At 41.3% G+C, this 20,273-nt stretch overlaps 1 protein-coding gene across 5 annotated transcripts in view; it reads left to right on the forward strand.

The window, feature by feature from the left end:
• The window catches only part of sema6cb (semaphorin 6Cb), a 146,238-nt gene that overhangs the window by 40,841 nt on the left and 85,124 nt on the right, over window positions 1-20,273 (forward strand). For 3 of the 5 annotated variants that reach the window (XM_005739218.1, XM_005739222.1, XM_005739223.1), the window contains exon 3: window positions 752-893. The exons of 1 other annotated variant lie outside the window; for it this stretch is intronic. The gene's annotated coding sequence lies outside the window, so the exon portion shown is untranslated. Of the gene's footprint in view, window positions 1-751; window positions 894-17,030; window positions 17,055-20,273 lie in introns of those variants that run through there. One more of the 5 variants, XM_005739220.1, reaches the window with a different exon arrangement.

Consider the following 20,273-nt stretch of genomic DNA (forward strand, 5'->3'; position numbering starts at 1 on the left):
CACATGTGTATGTGCTTCATTGTGATTTATTCATCACCTCAGTGTTTGGCTACTTATCAGCAGTGCAGGCAAGTATTGAGCTTGTGGAGATGATAGAATTGTGGGACTTGCTGTGCCGGGCTGGAACAATAGACGATGAAAATAAGAGTGGCAGTGCAGAGTTGGGGTGGGGGTGGGGGGGCGTTGTCACTCGTGTGAAAGATGGATGCCACACAGAGCCAGGGCTGAAAGTGGGACAGCTCTCAGAAGGACAACCGGGAGACAAAGGGCTAAGATACCAAAAAGCCTCAGAATCGGCAGTCTGAGGAGATCTTTCAAGGACTGATTCCGCAGTCCTCTGTTTCAGGCATGCCAGTCTAATAAATAATAAGCATGCGCGGTTTGGTTTTGAAGTTTATGGCCCCTTCTCTGCTGTCAGTTCAAATCAAACTCCAATTTAGATTGTATTCCTCTGCGCATTTGTGCCTCTAACTGTAGTGCTTTCTCCCACTGGTAGTAAATTCCAGTGACATTTCATCGTCTTTGATATCCTTGATTGTGTACTTCACCTCAACTAAAACACAGCCTCTGAGTCTGTGCTGGTCTCTGTAGACTGTCTCCACTGATCAATTCTTCAGCCCATCTGTCTGCCAGGCTTATTCACAGGGCCGCACCATAGGCAGACGAACTCTCACGGCAGGAGTCTTCATTAAACCAATCCTCCCTACCTCCTCCTCTCCCTCCCTCCTTTCCTTTTTCTATCTCTCCACAGGCCTGGGGAAAGTTAATAAGAAGATTCGATCAGCTGGCAAACCACCCCCCCCACCACCCCCACCTTCCTCGACGCCATCCTCTTATCCCAGCCATTGTCTTTGTCCAGTGTTGCTGTGACTCACTGACATAGTTGGATGCTGGTGAGTCAATAATGGTCTAACCTCAGCTGTTTTTTGATGGGGTTAGTTCACTTAATTTGAGAAATATTGCTAACTGTTCCAAGTATCAGATGTAACTACAACAGTATTAACGCAGCTTTATCAGTTGTAGCAAACGTTGTTCTGCCTTATGTTCATATCATAGCTTGATTAAAGCTGCTAAGTAAGTGAACTTATATTAGCTGTAGTTTCTTGTTTGTATACTGTTGGAAGCTAATGATACAAAGTAATCCCATCTTTTTCTGTGATCGGTTACCTGTAAATGAAAATCCTGTAAATAGCTTTACCTCACTTCACACCAGTGTAAATCACTGCTGTCTTGATCTTAGGGTTCAGGCTTACGTGACTGTGCATACACAGAAATAACACTGGTGTCTGTGTCGGGGCAGTATTTGTTATTTGTACCAAAGTTTTTATGTTGAAGTCGGGAATAGAAGAGCACGGAAATGGGGCAAAATATGTGAACAGCAATCTTAGTGTTATTTTCATCTAAGCTGTGTTGGAGAAGGCACATTTTTGCCGAGTGTTAGGAGGATTAGAGCGAGAGGAACTGTAAACAAAAAAGGGCTAGTAATATATGGTCATCTTCAGCCTAACAAGACTTCCCTATTTGCTGAAACCATCAGAACCCTTGTATTTTATATTTCTTTCTACCTGCTGCTATGCTGTGCTTTGCGAGGTGAGGGGGTGTCGGTTTGGCTCAGTTGTCCTGCCAGAGAAATGGATTTGCCATGATGGATGGCACCAGTGGCACTGTACAGGTCTCAGCCTGTTGCTGAATCACAGCTTTAAACTAATTTTGTGGGCACAGCAGAGCCGTTGTGCTTTGTGCCCGAGCTTGGGACCTGGCTCATCTAACAGCCCAGCTGAAGCTTGCATGCCAATTACACCCCCCCTCCAACCCCCACCATTGGCCAAGAAGAGCAGGCAAAGCAAGAAAATAAAGAAGTATCTGCTCACTTGCTGAGGCAAACACTTTGCTTTAGTGCCCTTGTAATTCAGTAGTGTAGGTAACAGCCATGCGCTGTAATATCCTGTGGGCGAGCACTGAGTTAATTTAATTATACTCGTCATGGTCACTTTCCTTCCCTGTAAAGATTGTTAACGTAAGTGTACTACTTTTATAGTCGCAATTTCTGCTTGATTCAAAACCTCTCGGACATGTTGACATCTTGTTGTGATTTATAAGTAGCGTGCGGGGCTCAGATTTGTCTTAAGCGTTGAAGCTCAATGAGCACTGTTTATCCTGTGCATGCTTTGAAAAGTGATGCGAAACCCAAACTGACGAAATGTCCAAAAGTTTTTATTGATGGAATTAATTTTGCTCAAGATACTTTCATGTCACGCCCTGTTTTTAATTTTCCATAGACTGCTGCACTTGCATGTGTTTAGCTTAGATTAGAGGTTTGCTATTGTGTGGCAGGAAACGTCTTGAATTCAAGGTCTGCATCACAGCAAAGAAGAATGTCTATTGCATAGTGTTTTGACCTTGAGCCCTTTCTTGTTCTAATTACTGGTTTTGCTGTGTTCTTCAGACTTCTGTGATTCGACTTAAGCATTTCCCCGTGACATAAGATTTTGATGCAACTAGGAAGATGGTGAAGTTGTAGTTGGATTCGCAACCTGTAGGTGTCATAGGAAAAATCAAGTGCTTTCACATTGTTGGATGTCATCTCAGTCTGATATTCAGTGCCTTTATTTTTTTAAACTTAGGATTCAATTTACTCTTATGGCGTAACAACCATAAATAATGAGCATAAACTCATTTAAATCAAAGCGCTTTTAGTCATGGTGAGTAAATGTAAACGGCTTAAAGGTGTGTTTGTTATGTTTTGGGGTATAATTAATCATGATTGTGCTCTTGACTCCAATCTCTTTGTGGGTGCTTTGCATTATTGTGCTTTTAATTTACTGTGTGAGAATTTTGACTTGGGGCGCTTTCAGAGTGAGACGCGACAACAGCAGCAGCTGCCATTTATTCTGCACGGCTCTCACCAGATTACACAGTGGCCTGCTCTGCATCCAGCAGCAACATTTTTGACATGGTCAAACTCGAGCAGCAGCAACAGAAGAAAACTGCTCATTCACGGTTCTCTACCCCCACAACGCCCTCTCTCTGTTCTGTGGTCAGAAAAGTCATGCGGGTAAAATAGCATGGTGGCAACATGCTTCTGATACTTGGACCTTTTTTCACACCGACATTCTGACTTGTCACAATAGGTAAAGCAAGGCTGCATAATGGTGACTGCATCCATTCAGCAGCAGTCAGGCTTCTGAACATGCTGCTTGGCTGCCATTGCTTACTGGGACACTTCTTATGCTGAGCACAGTCTACACAATATTTTTGTTTATGTATATGATGGCCAACATTTCAGATTAGATGATTAGAGCCATAAAAGCTTTGCTTCTTGTTTCTTTTTGTCAGTCAAGCTTGTTGGCTTTCACGACATGCATGATGTCAGTGGAAAGGAGAGTCGAGCTAGAGAGTTAAGCTGTGTGTGTGTGTGTGTGTGTGTGTGTGCGTGCGCGTGTAATAATGGGTGTCTATTCTGCTTCACAGTTCCACCTACCTAAACTGGATAATGAAGCAGTCATGGAAGATCTTTTTTGGGAGAATAAAAAAGTGACATGCAAGTCATTGTGCAGGGACATTATAATGTACCCCAGATATGAGAGATGTGAGAGAAAACAATCAACTGACATGCACGTTAACCATTTCCAACAAGACCCTATGTTGTGTGTGTTGGACCATAACTGGGCTGTTATTGTGCAGTCTGAACTTGGTAAGCATTAATTCCACCTGCGTTTCCTCCCCCTGTGGAAATTGTGATGTAAGAATTCTGCAAATCCACAGTTTGAAAGGATATAGGCATCATTACTTAATCATAATTGGATCATGAATGAACTCTTATTCTAATACACTGTTTTTCCAGTTCACGGTTTACCTGAAATATCTTTAAACATGAAAGCTTTCAACACGCTGGCATTTGTAACAGTTCAGGACAGTTAAATGCCAAAAGTAACATGGCGTCACCTCAAGACTGGTCTAGTCTTGAGGATGTTTGTACCTCAGTTTTAGTCAATAGTGGAAAAAGTTCTGGCAGTGAATCCAGCTTAAAAGAAATTATTCTTAGTCACGCAAAGTATGCTGCAGTTGTGCGTCATAAGGATGCATTTTAGGGTGGCTTTACCCTATTAGAATTGGTAAAACATTCTATACTCTTAGGACAGCTTTTACTGATGGCCTGTCACGATGCAGGTAGTGCTAGGAGGTGATACAAACATTAAAGTGACAGTATTGTTCTCCTGCTATCTTTGTGCACCTACCAAAAACTCCCTGGCCATCTCATCTCTCCTCCTCTTTTAGAATCAGACACAGGGATTCATGGCAGCAGTGTGTGACCTGGGACCTGTTTGGGTCTGCAATGCATTAAGATGAATACAGCCATCCCACTGTCAGATGATAAATGGCGGGCTGCAGGGAAGGCTCTTCACTATGTAAAAGAGGTGCTTGCAGACATGGCACTTTCATCAATCAGAATGGGAACCGCTGTAATGTTGTTACACCACAGAAAAGATGTACAGTCTGTTTCCGTGCAGCACACAAATGAATCCTCTTTGTCTGTTTGGATAATGCTTTTCACCCTCTGCGTTGCAGGGGACGTGATTTGGGTGCAGTGATGAGATATTTAGGTGCATAAAGTCCTTGTTTTGAGCTTCATTTAAACATAATCCCACTGTGTAATCAGCTGTCCTTACACAGGTGTAACGTCGCCTTATCTGCGCTACAATTTTTCCGTTTCGCTCAGACGGCAGCATCAAGGTCTCAATTAAAGTGACACCTGGTATCTCACATTCACACTTCCTCGCGAAACCCCAGCAGAGCTCCCTGACAGTGAGCCTGGAGCTGCTTAGTCAACACTTCAGAAACCCTGGAGATGATTTTGGGGAAAGGTGCAGTGGAGTGACGGTGTGTTGCCTCTAAGGCTACGTTCACACTGCAGGCAAAAGCGCATCAAATTTGACTTTTCTGACCGTATGCGACCCATATCTGATGATGGTATGACAGTTTGCACAGCGCAAATCCGATATTTTCAAATCCGATCTGGGTCACTTTCGAATGTGGTACTGAATCCGATACATATAAGATGTTTTAGAAAGCGACTGCTGTTTGAACGGTCATGTCGCATTAAATCTGTCTTTTGCGTCACTGACACAAGACAGACGCCAATTATCAGCTCAGGAGAAGCGCCCGAGAAGACATCCGGTGTAGATGTCAGTGAAACTGTTGGGAAGACAACGTTGGAGAAACGTGAACATTTTATTTGTACTGTATAATCTGCAGATTCTGACAGAAATCTGCGACTATCCTTTGAAGCAGCGCTCCTTTAAAACAGCAATAAGGATCATTATTAGGTTACATTATTATGTAAATAACAAAATAACTTAAAGCAAAAATTGGGAAACGTAAAGTCCGAAGTCTTTATATTAAGGGCCAGCAGTCAAACGATACGGTTTGCTCTGGGTCTAAACAGAGCGCGTTGTGTGTGACGTCTTCTTTTGCGCATGCGGGCCGCTTTGAGCGTTCACACTAGAGAGCGTTTACTGTCGCATTTTATTTGTAGTGTGAACAAGCAGACAAAACAAAATCGGATTTGATCAAAAAATCTGAATTGAGCATTAAGACCTGCAGTGTGAACGTAGCCTTAGATAAGAACAGCAGGCGGGTTTATGTGGGACACGCAAGGGTGAATAGTGCAGTCACTGGTAAAGAAAGCAAAAGGTAAAGGAATTTTTGAGGGGTTATTTTTATCTTTTATTTCTTGTCTTTTTCTTTCTTGTTTTCTGTTGTGATAAAGGATCCAGTGTGAATTGGGATTTGGTTGTGGAAATATTATGATTAGTCTTTAATGTCTCTGTGTTTGCGGAGCTCATTTAAGTGCCTCGGCTCAATAAAATGTGTATGTTTTTCTTTAAATTGCTTGCTAAATCTCTAATATCAGTACCCACACATATATCATTTTCACCATTTCTCAGTTCTACTCTCTCTGGTATTCTGCCTCTTCTACAAGCAGCACTTTCTTATAGCTCAGAGGATCTAATCATTCTCCTGGCTTTTCTTTTTTGTACGCTGCTAATCTCCTCCCCGAACCTAGTGTATCTCTACCTCCCTTTTCTCACGTCTCTTCCATCATGTTGCTACCCTCTCATTCTCTCTGCATGTAGCCGTTGAGTCGTAGCAGTTCTTGTGGCAGGAGGTGTGGTGTAACCCCGGCTGTTTTGGCAGATAAGCCTCAGCCTGCCCACCTGCTTCCCCGCTGCTTGTCAGCCAAATAGGACTTGCACTGTCACTGACATTCATTCGGCGGCAGGAGGTTGCCTCCTCGATGGATCCGCCACAGCCGCCTCACCGCCTCTAATTTTCATGCATGAGAAGGCTGAAGAGCATTCGACTCTCCTTGAAACAAACAGCAAAAGTCTCAAAAGAATTAAACCAGTGAGTGTTAAAATTGCTCCCTGTTTCAGTTTGAGATGGATTTTACGTTTATTTTCACTCAACCTTTATCTTACCTGTGGAGATCAGAGTATTGCTTTTTTATTCTGGCTATATAATCGCAACACAGTGTACAGAGAAAAAGCTGCATTGCCAAAAATCTAAATTCTAACAGATTTTGTTGATCAGTCTGTTATTTTTTTATATTTTTTTTTAAACAAGCCTTCCAAACTTGACAGTTTCCCATTAGTCTGTATTTAGACTCCAAGTCTACAAACATGATCAACAACAAGAGGAAATAAAGGAGGAAGTTCAGTGCCGGTATACCAGCTCTAAAAGAACATTTTGGACTGGCTATTTTAAAAATATCTGTGAGGATTAAGTCTGTCATTTTAGATTTGGGAGTTTTACTCCATTTTAGGGCTTGATCAAAATCGGGGAGCAACACATAAAAAAAAAAAAAAAATTAAAAAAAAATCTCTGAAAAATTTTTTTTTTAAATTTTTTTTGTTTTTTTTCCCCCTTCAGGAGAGACTGGTTTGACTTGTTTCTCTTGTATGCTTTTATTCATACTGCCCTTCCTTAAGGGCATCGTCCTAATTGAAGATTTTAAAGCCAATAGGTTATGCCTGTGAAACTGGATGACAGCAGCTTGGGCAAGACTGAGAACCATCAAGTATAATGTTGTGAATACAGATTGCGAAACCATATGCCTCTCAGGCATATGGTTTCGCAGTCCCTTTAATTGATTTGTTACTGCACTAATGGTGGTTATAATATTGAGTTGTCTTCTTTGATGATCCAATCATCGCTGCTGTCAGAGAGGCACTCCTCCTTCGTTCAGGCACCAAATGCACTTCCTGAACTATGTACGCAGCTATTGAAGCCAGTTGTACATTTGTGGATTTGCAGCACTGAGGCGGCAGAGCAGTGGGAGCTATAGCTCTGTGTCTTGAGCCAAAGGACTGATTGCCTGGTGAATAGTTGTATGGTAAAGGTCAATAAACAGTGGCTAGGTTATTGTGCGGCAGATTGAAAAGGAAATTATATTGCGGTGAAGACGGGGAGGTGTGCGTTTGCATGTACTGTTTTTATGTGTGAAATTGTGTGTAGAGGTGCAGCCCTGTGCTCTTTTCTTTCCGTCGTGAGTTTCTCTTGGCAGTGAGTCTTCCAGCTGACCTGTCAGTGTTATTCAGCCTACAGGGCTGTGAAATGACCCACCACAGGGCTCACCTGGGGCACTGCAACCTCTTTTAGCTTTTCCCTTCACACTGTTGCTCCCTAACTATGTTTTATTCCTTTTCCTCCCTGTGTTCTCACTGCTTTATATTCACTCGCCACACCTCATTCACTCTGTCTTTTCACTCTTTCACACAGACAGAATTGCTGTACTTTCTCTCTATTCTCCAGAGACTTAATGTTTCCTGTTTGGATCCTGCTTGCAAGGCTTCAATAAGAATCGCTTAATGAAGTAAGAGGGGCGATGCAGACCCCTATTTTTTTTTTTTTTTCTCATAGACTACTGAAAATGTTCCAGGAATAGGAACAACCTATCTCAACAGCTCGTCTTGCTTTCTGTGGTTTTTGGCTGTGTCTGATGCTCTTCTATTATGTACAAGACGAGAATGCCAAGTTTTTTCTTTTCCATTTTTGTTTTGTCTTCTCTTCTGCTGCAGTAAATTTATCCCCTTATCCTCACAATACTCAAAACACACCCTGCTCTACCTGCAACTTTGAAGCTTCAGGTGTTTTATTGTGTGAGGTTGATTTGGGGAGCAAATCCATGTTGTTCTGGTCCAACATGCCGGAGCACTGTACTTTTGCTCTGATGGTGAAGAGATGGATGGTTGAAAGAGATTAATCGTCATGGAGCAGACATCAGTCAAGCTGACAAATGGCAGCCGCAAACTTGGAAAGCCATTAGCGGACCAAGGCGGGAGTGAAGCCCAGCCAAGCCCTGCTGATTTCCATGAGTCTCCCTTCTAAAGCACAGGCCCGTGCCAGGCCGCAACACAGTGGTGGGTGTGAGCACCACCTCAGGTCCCTTCTGGCCTTTGCTGCTACCAACCAGTATGTTGACATAGGGTTGATTCTCAGCCATTAACGAACAAACGCTCCAAAGAAACATGAAGGAGTTAGTCCATCATTTCACTTACCTGTCATGACTCAGGCAAAGAACTCACGTGAGTTGAAAATAAGGGCGTTGACTGGCGTTATGTCTTACTGCTTAGGGTTTACAGTGTCAGCATTAATGTTGTGATTCAAACGGATTCAGATTCAGACAATTTGAACAAAATAAAATAAGATGATGTTCCAAACTGATATTGAACATTTTTTGCTGAATGTGTCAGTTTGGAATGGTTTCGATTTTGATTTTCACTGCACATATTATGCAAAACAACTTTTTTTGAGCCTCTCGTACAAAACCAGGTGAGAGGTTAGCTGTTCTGCTTTGACTGCACTCCACAGAGAAGAAAATGTGTGGTAGACATCAGCGAGTGCTGTGTTTTCTTTTTTCTTTTTGTTTTAGCAGCTGCTTTTGTAAAGGAAATAGCTTTTTTGTTCAAACAGAAATAAAGAGTCACTTGGGAGGGAGGGCAGATGAGGGGTGGGGAATGGGCTCAGATAAACACTGTGCCAGAACTGTTCTTCTGCAATTAATGTAAACTGACACCGAATCTACTAAAGAGTGTTCAGAGCCGTATTTTGCAAGTTGTTTTAAAAAATGCATCAGAGTGAAGCAAAAAAAAAAAAAGCAAAAGTGGATTAATGCAGCATTAAAAAATAATTTACCCTATATTAGCAAAGCATTAGGGCCAGACATCTCTCTTAAGTTACTATAAGAAATGGCAATGTGGATGCAAAATAGACAAGAACAATGAAAGTCTCTGGCAGTGAAGTATCTGATGCTCTAGTTGAAGGGAATACCTTATCTTGCAGACAATGTTCTGGAATGTATCAGTGTTGTGTTAAATGGCGTACAGGTGGGGAGGGAATGTCACTCTGCAGGAAATGCCATGAAGCACTTACAGAGGTAGCATGAGGAATGTGGTCAAACTGTTGCTCAGACCAGCCATCCAGTTGTTGATGGGGATGGGGAAGATGCACTTTAAACTGAAAACAGCAAGAATCCCCCTCACATGGTTAAACATTTGGACTAAATTTATTTTGTAATTTATTCTGTGACGTCACACAACTTTGGAACACTGCAAAAGGGCATCGAGTAAGTAATTTTCAGCTTTTTATTCGTCTTGTCTAAAACACTTTGGCTACAGACAAGTCAGTCGTTAGTCTGACCTCAAGTCAAAGTCTCTTTAGAATGGGATTGATTACAAGTTGAAACACTGTAACCGCTCGATGGACAGACCTCAAAATAACTTGCAAGGACGTATAAACACTAACATAATAAATGATATTTGATTGTTTTTCATGCAGGCTGCTCATTTAAAATAATCTGTGTATGAAACTTGTGATTGATACTGGGTATACAGCATGTAATTATTACTTTTTTCTTTCCCAGAAGAAAGATGACAACTATGAAGGAGTTGAGCTGATATCTTTGTCTGTTGCTTGGAAATACTGGAACTGTGTCATGTTGCTCATGCAAACATGACCGTGTGATCGACACGACCGTCATGCCGATCACGCAAACATTAATGTTCGTGTGATTGACATGACACAGTGCCACCATTTTTGATTCCTACAGCTTCTTTTCTGTTGAAACCAAAATATTTTTTTTTTGTATTTCTTTATCTTTTTTCCCTGCAGTCTCATGCTGATCATGCAAACGATTGCAGATTTGTGCAAAAAATGGTGGCACTGTGTCACGTTGATCACACAAACATTAGTAAACCTACATCTACTAACCTGTTACGTGATCAACGTGACACAGTGCCAACTTTTCAGATATAGATTTGCTATTGTTTGAGTGATCAATGTGACACTGACATTTGTAGAAAAGAAAAAACTAACAGATAAGAACTGCAACAGAGATAAAGGTAAGGCGTGTTGGCATTCCAACAGAAAAGAAGCTCTAGTTGAGCTGCGGTAGGAGTAAGGTATATGCACAAAGTGTCCTCCAGCTGTGACCGATACTGCAGCCACGTTTCTTAGCCTGTGATTGAGCAGATAATATGATCACACAGAGTGCAAACATAAAATCATATTAAGTTTATTAGAAGCATGTTTTTAGCGTGTGGCTCTCAAAGAGCTTTGTTGAAATCACTGAGATGGCACTATATTTCGTAAACAAATATGTGACTGTATGCTTGCACAAAACAGAATTGGAATGATGATAAAACACTGGGAAATGGGGACAGAACTAAAAAGGGAATTGGATGATATAGAAAACGGGAAAAGAAGGAAAAACAAATGGACTTTGGTCTGAAGGCTATAGGTTGGAGTCTGTGATGAAGCATCCCAGTTGAACGCTCATACTAAGACAATTTGAAGGAAGTGGACTTAAAAACTCACTTTTGTTTTTCAGTAAATGGATTCAATGAGTCATTTAGGCCAAATACAGGACAATCAATGTGTATACATGGTGCCTTCAACAATAAAACAAATCTTTAACTTCAGTTTTTACAAGCTTGTCACACTGAGATTATGTGTGAACCTTACCTTTTACCTTTGTTACTCTGACATGCTCCCTTTTTGTAGGATTTTAGTTTTAGTCTTTAGTCTTATAAGCTGTTGCATTTGTTATCTCTCCAGGAAACTGCAGACTAGTTATAATATTGTCAGTCTGTAGGTGCCTGTTGGAAGGATTTTGAAACAATATAAAATTTAATTTACTATCGGAATACCTTGTTTGCTTTAGAGCTCCAAACACCTGGAAACTGGCAAACGTGAGCTTAAGATTGTCGGAGGGGAACCGGATGCCGTTGACAAGGCAACGGGAGCTCATTATCTCGTCGTCTATGCTGGTCCACGGTGCGCCATTGATGGGTGCCAGAGGAGAGTTTCGAGCAGACAGATGGGGTTGAACTCTGCATTTCACGCAAAAGACGAGTGAGCTGGGATAACAGCGTCCACAGAAATGACATGTCGGTGTTGTAATCCTGGATTACCTGTCTGCCTTGCTCTACTTCACTGTTCGTGTTGCACGTTCCACATTAGACAAGATGACAAACAGTGGCTAAGCCTCAGCTGCTGTGAGACTATTTGATATGTATTGTCAAGATACAACATGTATGCATTTAAATTCAGCTATCTAACACTCCTTACCCACACGTTTTCTACTGACCATTTTTTGAAATGATGTCTGAAAAGGACAGGTAAGCCTGAAGCAGTTAAAGAAGAGGGGAAGGCGGAGTTGCATCTGGACCCATTTGAAATTACTGCTTGTCTGATTTCTTTTTTCTTACTTTTCTGTTGGAAGTGAACATACAACACTCAACTTGCAGCAGGTGGTTTGCGTCATATCTTCCAGGAGTGAGCTATTTAAGTTCTAAAAGATTAAGTGTTGGACTATGGCTAAAGCTTGCAGCATAAATCCTGGTGCACAATACACCAGCTTCCCGAGCAAGAGACCTTCTGAACAATAAAAATTTGTTTTTGGTCAGGTAGACCAAAAAAAGCGACTGAAAGTCACAAATATGAAACCACATAGTGAGCATGAATTATTTACTACAATTTAAGAGATTTTAAGTTAACAAAGACGGTCAAATAAAGGTAGTTTTATGTGGCGTGTTCAAGATATTTCTATTCCTTTTTTGGATATTTTCAGGCGTTCTTTTGAATTTTCACTGAGCTGAGAAATCGGTGCACACACCAACCAGGCTGACAGCTTTGGCTTCTGTTTTTGAGTTCTGGTGCATCTTCCATTCCAGCAATGGTTATGACAGCTGAAGCATCTAATTGGCATGGAGCTGTGGTCATAAAAGTTTTCCTTTATTCAGACTAAAAACAAGAAGTTTTGTGTCTCGAGCCTATTTGTTAGCATAATTATGTAGCTATGATGCGTATTACAGGAATTAGTTTTGCGTAAGGTCTGTAGGGAAACACCTGAATTGAGACAGTTTTCTGACTAATTATGTTCATGCTCACAGAGTTTTACCTTTGTGGGTACAGATTGTGGAGGACTCTGGTCATGTCACAGCCACAGGAGCCTGCAAAGCAAAACCTCTAACAAGTAACCCTTTGTTCAATTCCCATCCACAGTATTTTATTTCTAGAGTGTAACAACTTCTATTCTGAGAGTTTGAGAGCTGTTTACACTTCTGTCTCTCAGCAGCGAGGCTTTCTTTGCAGGATGTGTTCTGCTGCCAGTGTTTACCAAGGGATGCGCCTTGTTTGCAAGAAATGAGTGGGAGAAAGAGATTTAGTGTTTTTCCTGTTCTCGATTTGCATGATTTTGGTTGGAAGCACTGTGGCAGCCGGCAGAATCTTAGACACATTTAGTTGGCACAAATAATCACAGCTCTTAGTGCAGGCAGAGACTTGACATCTTGGATTCCTTCAATCCTTTCAATAAAGCTTTTTCATCATGTATATTATATCCAAACCCCTAAGATGAGGAGTAGCTGTCCTTAGGGGTGAAAGAACAAAGATGCATGAAAACAATCGTGATTATTAAAAGCTCTAATTGAATGTAACAAGTACATTTTATGCAAATATTGACCTGTAATGAACTTGACATCTTCTTTCAGTCGCTTCCTTTGGGGGTCATAACAGCGAATTATTTGCTGCCATCTTACCTTGTTCCTGGCATCCTGCTCGTTCACACAAGCCCTCTGCTGAATGGCCCTATGCAGCTTAGTTGCTTATTTTTATTCCTTTTTTTTTATTTTAAAAACTACATATAACAAGAACCTCTTTTTGTGTGTAATCCTGTTGAATTTATGCTTTGAGTTTTAATAAATCACTGGAGCTGACAATATAGTAGCGATGTCACAGCTGGTACTGAGTCAGGCAGTTGCATTACTGTAGGTTAAAGGCTTTTAAAAAAGGGGAAAGGAAACCACACACATACAATCTGAGTTTTGTTTTGTTCCATTTTATATGTATTGTCTGAATTCTGGGGGGGTTTGGACTTTTTTTTTGAGTTCTTTATAATGATCTGTGTGACATTTGCACGATCCATAAGTGCTCGTATCAGACTTGGGCATAAGAGCATCAAAGGAACATTTGCCTGTTGTTCCTTCACAGTTGTTTAAAGCAGTGGGCAGTAAATTTAAAAAAACAAAAGAATAAATCAAAAATGCTCAAAAGGAAACATTGGTCTTTTTTTGTGAATAAAGGATTAGGACGGTGTAATTAGAAGGTTCAGAGTTCAGTAGGGTGGAGAAGCAAATCGATTGCATTTGAAAGTAAAAGAGTAGTCAACTATTGTCTTTTAGATGGGAAGAAAACTTTGAGAAAACGGAAAGGATCAATGTTTTCTCTCTGTCAACATATACGGATATATGGTGACTCATCTCATGTTATTGCTATTTCTTTGTCAGCTCACATAATATTTACTTTTGAGATTTTTCCCATTTAGTTGTCAAAGTTAATGAAAGGATGGAGAGATAAAGCAAATATAACACATCAACAAAGCAGAGCACAAACTCATACTGTTGTGTGCACTGTACAGCCAATAACACGGAGTTTCACTAAGGCAAATCAGATATGAATAGACATTCATGCTTCCGAACTGATGCCTCACTTGCTGTGGGAGGGAGACAATTGATGTAATTGTGAAGAGGAATGGTGACAAGATGTAAAAACAAAGGCACTCTGTCACAAACACACACAGAGACAGTTTTGTGTATATTAAAGCTCAGAGAAATGTATTTGTGCCTGCAGAGGAAAGTATTTGTATTCTTGTTTGCATAAAAATGAGTTGAGGCATTTATAGTAGGGGCAACTGAAGAAAAAGCGCCTTTCAATATAATATGCTCTTTAATAAAGACACAGGTTGGCAGATTGGGAGTGTCAGTGCATGTGGCATACAGCCTCTTCAAGTGATTTATGAGCACACCGCTAGGCTATTACATTATGGGCCCGAGTCCTATTCAGTGAGGGTGATAAGAGCAGCCCACCTCTGTTGAAACACTGCAGGTACAAGCGTTTTGTTTTAGTGGAATATCACTAGTTTTTGATAAAGGAATTAAGTATGAGGAGAATCTAATCATGTTGTCTCTGCTGCAGCTGTATCTCATCCATTAAGTTAGAGTTTGTGCTTTTGTCCTTCAGAGTTTGCAGAGCATGTTCGAGGGAAGATTGCTTGGAATTGTTTGCATCTTCATTGAATTTCAAATTGAAGATCTCTTTTTAGTGTGTAAACAATGTCATGCATCAGTTATACTTGCATGAAAAGAAAAAAAAAAGGCAAAAAGCACATTTTCTAACCTGTAGAGGACTGGTTTCATTTACTCTGGAGAAATGTCTTTAACTCATAAGAACAGTGAGGGAAAACATGCAAGTCTGCAGTTTCTTGCCGCTCTGTGTGGCTTCGGATTTGGCCCCGCATTCGCAGAGGGAGAAAGGTGAGAGGCCAGCACGGCGAGGTCAGAGTTGACGCCGCAGTCGAAAGGCCAGTTGTCAACCTCCGGCGGAGAGAAAAACAACGGGGCATCAGCTAGAGTGGTTTGGAAAAAGGACGAGTCAGGGTCGCTTTCAATTAGCACAGCATGCTGTCATAGCAGTGAGCCACCGAGGCAGCGAGAAGGAGGTGAGAGGTAGCTTTGGGCTTATGGAAAGAAGAAAAAAGAAAGCAGCTACAAACCAAGATTGACAGAACTAAACATGGAAAGACATACACTGAGGCAGTTGTTTTAAAGAATGGATAAGAAAGCGCTTCCTCTATGGCTTGTGGTGTTACAGGTTCCTAACCCAGAGGCCTGACGGTAACAGTCTGTAACCTTTGCTTGCTCAAACCCTGTGTGGCTTCAGTTTTTCCTTTTTCTTTTTTTTGTCCCGCTCCAAACAAAAAAGTGCATCCTGGCAGCGATGGCACAGTAAAGTTGGTAAATAACATGTCAAGAGTTCTGAAGGTGGCTTAAGTTCAAAAGACTAATCATGACAGTTTCTGCATTGTGCATGAATTTGTTGGTTGTATTGTCCTTTGGGATGATGTGTCAACAGATTTCAGTTATGGTAGTCTAACAAAGCTCCGTCTTTAGACATTTGTTGCTATAGCAGTGGAGTCAAGCATAAATGAACTTTGTCAGATACGAGGAACTGTCTCAGAACTGCCTCCCAGCAGGATGGAGGAGTGGAATAATTAATAGGTCTAATATTCCACTTCATCCTGACAGCTTCTCGAGAACTCATGTGTGACAAGAAAGCGTAAAGACCCGTCTCGCTGTCAAACAGGCTGATAAAGATGAGTCTTTTTATGATTCATGACATGAGATAAGAAGCACAAAAAAGCAAGCCCTGTGTTGGCGAAGTGCATCACTGGCAGTCCAGCTCTGATGTCGATGGCATTATGTCAGATTTGTGAGATGGATATGGACGACTGCACTGTGGTGCAGGCTTTCCTTGTAATTTTGCATTTGGGCCAAATGCATGTTTTCGACAGGCTTCTAGAGAATAAATCTTTTTTTTTTTCTTGTCATTTTTTTTTTCTTTAAAATCAAAAGTGGCACAGTTATTGCACTGAACGTAGCAATGCATGCTGGGACTGTTCTCCCATGAGCTTTGTGAAAACCAGCAGAGCACGATATGGCTCTCCATGGTCTGTTGGTGTAGAGGCAAGCCGAAACAAATAATACAGCTCCCTATTTGGAAGGCATTATTCCCACAGAAGTGTGAGGCTATTTATGTTGAGTGTGGGCGTGTATAATGAGTGTGGCCATACCAATGTGCCAATTAGTCTCATACATGCATGCCTGCTTTGCCACTTGTTGGGAATTAAGATGTGATTTTGACAGAAATAACTGCAGCTGTGATGTCGATCGTGGGCTTGGATTATGTGAATTTTTTAAGCCTGATGCCTGCTTTAATGAAAGATGGTTTTCCAATAAATTTTAATATTTGGATTAAAGTGCTTCAGAAAGACTGTGTGACTGTGTGAGACAGTCGGACGCTGTTAATTGAAAGCAAGGATAATTATTATTATTAAGAATAACATCTCCCACAGTCTGCCAGATAGGTCCTGATCAATTTTACAATAAATACGCCCTCAAACAAAAATGCATCACATTCATCTTGTGGAGGTTACACTGTGACACTGAATATCACGAAACTGAGTTTTACTTTGAGTCCAAAATGTGAGCAAAACCAATTTCAGTCCAAAGTGACTTGGGGCAGAAATTAGTGTTGTGAATTTAACTGAATGCTGTGCGGAAGAAAAGATGGCGGTAAATATATTTGCCTAATCATTTAGTGACTTTACCACTCACACTACACAATGTGTGTAACACAACTCAAGGCTTTGATGTGAGTTTTATTAGTTTTATCTCTAAAGGACAGTTGGGAGATTAAGTGTAACTTAATCTCTCCAAACCTCTGTGCCTGTTGGCAAATGGCAGTTTTCTGCAACACTAGCATTACCCTCATTACATGAAAACTGGATAGAAGTTGGCCTTATCATGTTGTGTTTTCCAGATGGCAATAGCTAACAAGACAACAAACGTGGGAATAATAAGAAGGGAATGGCCTCGAATCAAAGCAACAAATAGTACTGCTGTCGACCTCAGTTAGTACTACGAGCACTGCAGGTGAGTTGTTCCTTTAGCATGGACAGGTGCGTTTAAGAGAGAGGCCTGCAGAGAACCGAGCAATTTATTAGACATTTTTAAACCAATCGGTGGGTTGGCTCTTGATTGATCTCTTGTTTATTGCACAGACTAGGGGTATTCTTTCCTTAATTTAATACTGAACTGAGAGAAGAAGCCTGATTTGTAATCCGCAGAGCCACTTTTCCTCACACTGTATGTATATTTTTCAGCCATGCTGGCTCCAATACCATCACACTTGTCAGGACTCTGGTCTATTACTTTCTCCTCCTTTTCTAAAAGACAGCAATTAATCTAATTAGTAATCAATCAGCCTTTAGGCCTCCCGCCTCCTCTGTGCTAATGGAGGATATGACAGGCCTGGACCTTGCATTATTAATACCACCATTCCTGTACCCCTAGACCCCCCCCGAACGCCCACTGCCAGGAGGCCATTGATCACTACCATAACCAAGCGAGCACTGCAGGGAAGTTTTCCAGCGTAGTGGGATTGTAGACGGGAATGTGGTGTGTCGTCGTGTGGTGTGTTGCTGTGAAATCCGTTCAGTGGGATTTAGCATAATTTTGGTAACGGAAAGATTTTGCCAACTTTGCTCACGGGAGACTGACTAGATGCGAAACTTCTAAAAATGAAATATTTGCTTGCTGGTGCATTGAGTCTGTGGAGAAGCTCATGGTGCACATTTGAAGGAGAAGAGGGATTGTATGAGTGGTGTTAATGGGAATGTTGTGCTCTGAAAAGCTCATTTGGTAAATGGGGCTCACCTCAAAACTATTATGGCAGGATACGGGGGCCTCTCTGCGGGACTATTTCTAGAAAATGAGATTAGAAATTATAAAACGCTGCTAATGCCGGGGCACAGTGATCGCAGTGTGGCAATAAAACAATCACTGCAACATTATCCTTCATCTCCCATGCGCTATATGAGCACCCAGTCTAATAGACCCAGCAGCTGAAGTGATGGAGCCTGGTAGCAGCCCCACCAGCTGATCTCATTCACTCTAATCAATACTGGAACCTACTCTGCCTAGACTGGGTGGGAAAACAGCTGCGCAGAACAACAAAACTTCACCCTGTGTCCTCTTTAACTGAATCTGCTGATCCTAATTTATCTAACCTGTGTGCCAGTGGCTGTTAATCATGCTGTCGTCCAGACTACAGGTTGTTTTTGAGAACGACAAGTTGAGGCTTGTGTGACATGGATGTTTTTGAGAATATCCCTTTTGTTTGAGATGAAGCCCTACCCTTAAAATCATTAGTCAGTTTAAAGCTGAAATGACAACTTTATTATTATTATTAGTAGTAGTAGTACTGTATAAATGGGGTAAATGTAGGCTTTGTGGTTGGACAAAACAAGTAATTTTAACATAATTTCTATTAGTTTCAGCTTTATTTGAAATAAAGTTGCACATTAAACAAAAAAATTAAGCAGGTGATGAGTGATTAAAGGTGTTTTGGATAACAAACACCTTATTTTAAACATATTTCTTTCATTCGTCACCCTTCTGCATGCACAGTATGTGTTGGGGGAAAATAATCATTATTATTGTTGCCTAATATTTTTGATGGAGATGATTTTTGACAAAAAAGACAGCTGCAGCCTGTCCGCAACATGACTGATGGGTGGGAGGCTGGAAAGGAGTGGTCAGAGGTTCTTTTTGTTCTTTTTAAAGCTGACATCATTCTTTACTTCACCAGGCCACTTCCCATGACTAAATCAGAGTGTGATTTGGCGTAGTGGCCATAACATTTAAACTAACCAGCCATGTGTTTAGAGTATAACACGGCCTCCTGCCTTTACACCACACAGGTTAAGTCACCACAAACCAGCGTGCCAAAGCTGTCACACCACTCTGCTTAATTTGCGGATGGCTGGGGTTGTTAAGTATTTACAAGCCTTCAGTGGCTTTATGAATCTATGATGGGAGTGAGCGTTGGTGTTGAGCTCACAGCAGCTGCAGTCGGCTGCCTCATTCGGGAGGGATTGGGAAAGCAATGCAGCTCATCTGCTGCGCTGTGTGAGTGAGTCAGTGGACAGGCTTTATCTGTGGCTAAGGATTTGGGGACTCACTCTGCGGTCACAACCTCTTCCCCCCCCTTTTTTTTTTTTTTTTTTACTCGAGCGCCATGTGTATGTAGGTTTATATAGATTAAGAAGTCATTTTCTTAGGAGGTAAGCTCAGTTATGGGAATTCGCTGGTTATCTGAGATGACTTTTTGTGTGTGTGTGTGCGGAGAGCTGAATTTGGGATAATGGATTTACAAGGAAGTTCATCTGTCATGAATTCTCTTCAGTGCGATTGTGGTTTTGCTATGGGGAGGTTGGGTAAAGAATGACTGTGCAGTTGGAGAGATGAACTAACTACAGAGCAGCACTGGTTTAAACCCCCAGCTGTGTTGCATGAATGAGTCTCTTGAGAACAGAGAGGGGCTTCAAGCGAATGAAGAAAGTTTCAAAGTTCTGACAAGTCTAGATAGATGTGAAAAAGCTCCCAGCAAACATGACAAATAGTAAAGCTCCTAAATATCTGCTACAAAGTATGGAAAAAAAAAAAACTTATTTGCGTGGTTAATGCTGGGGTAACAAGGTTATGCAGATCAGAAATAAAGTGCGGGTGTGTTAGGTTCAGCTCTATTTTTATACCATCGTTGCTCCGTTTTATTATTTTGCAGCTAATATTTGGAGGTGCATCAGTCCTGTTGTTCTACATAGTCTTACCTCCATATTGAATGTTACAAAACCAAGTTTTGGATGAAGTTCCCACACAGTTTACCATAAGCGTGGGCACGTTTAAAACCACAAGGTGCATTTGGTCCACATTTTGTGTACATATGCAGAGAGTGTGGGCAGAGGTTTGTGCATTCGTGCTGAATAATCATGAATTTGTCTTTTTGTTTATACATATTTGATATTGTTTGTTTTATTACACAGTGAATGCACACTCATAAATCATAAAATTGAAAGAGGGAATGAAAATATAGGACTGGGAAAGAGCAATGTGGTCTATAAGCAACATGAAGCTGCTTGCCTATACCAGCACATCTGCTTCCATTTCTGCTTGTGTTGGTTGTGATGTTATGACAGCAGAGGGACTGAGGAGTTTACACTGAGAGGACATAGAGCCCCTCTCTGTGGGATCTCTTTGGGTCAGTGGCCCCGTTTAAGGAACCCCAGAGGTTTTTCGGCAGTGTGTTTGCAG

Source organism: Pundamilia nyererei, unplaced genomic scaffold (assembly GCF_000239375.1).
Source record: "Pundamilia nyererei isolate P.nyererei 1_Seehausen unplaced genomic scaffold, PunNye1.0 scaffold00090, whole genome shotgun sequence".
Lineage (NCBI taxonomy): Eukaryota > Metazoa > Chordata > Actinopteri > Cichliformes > Cichlidae > Pundamilia > Pundamilia nyererei.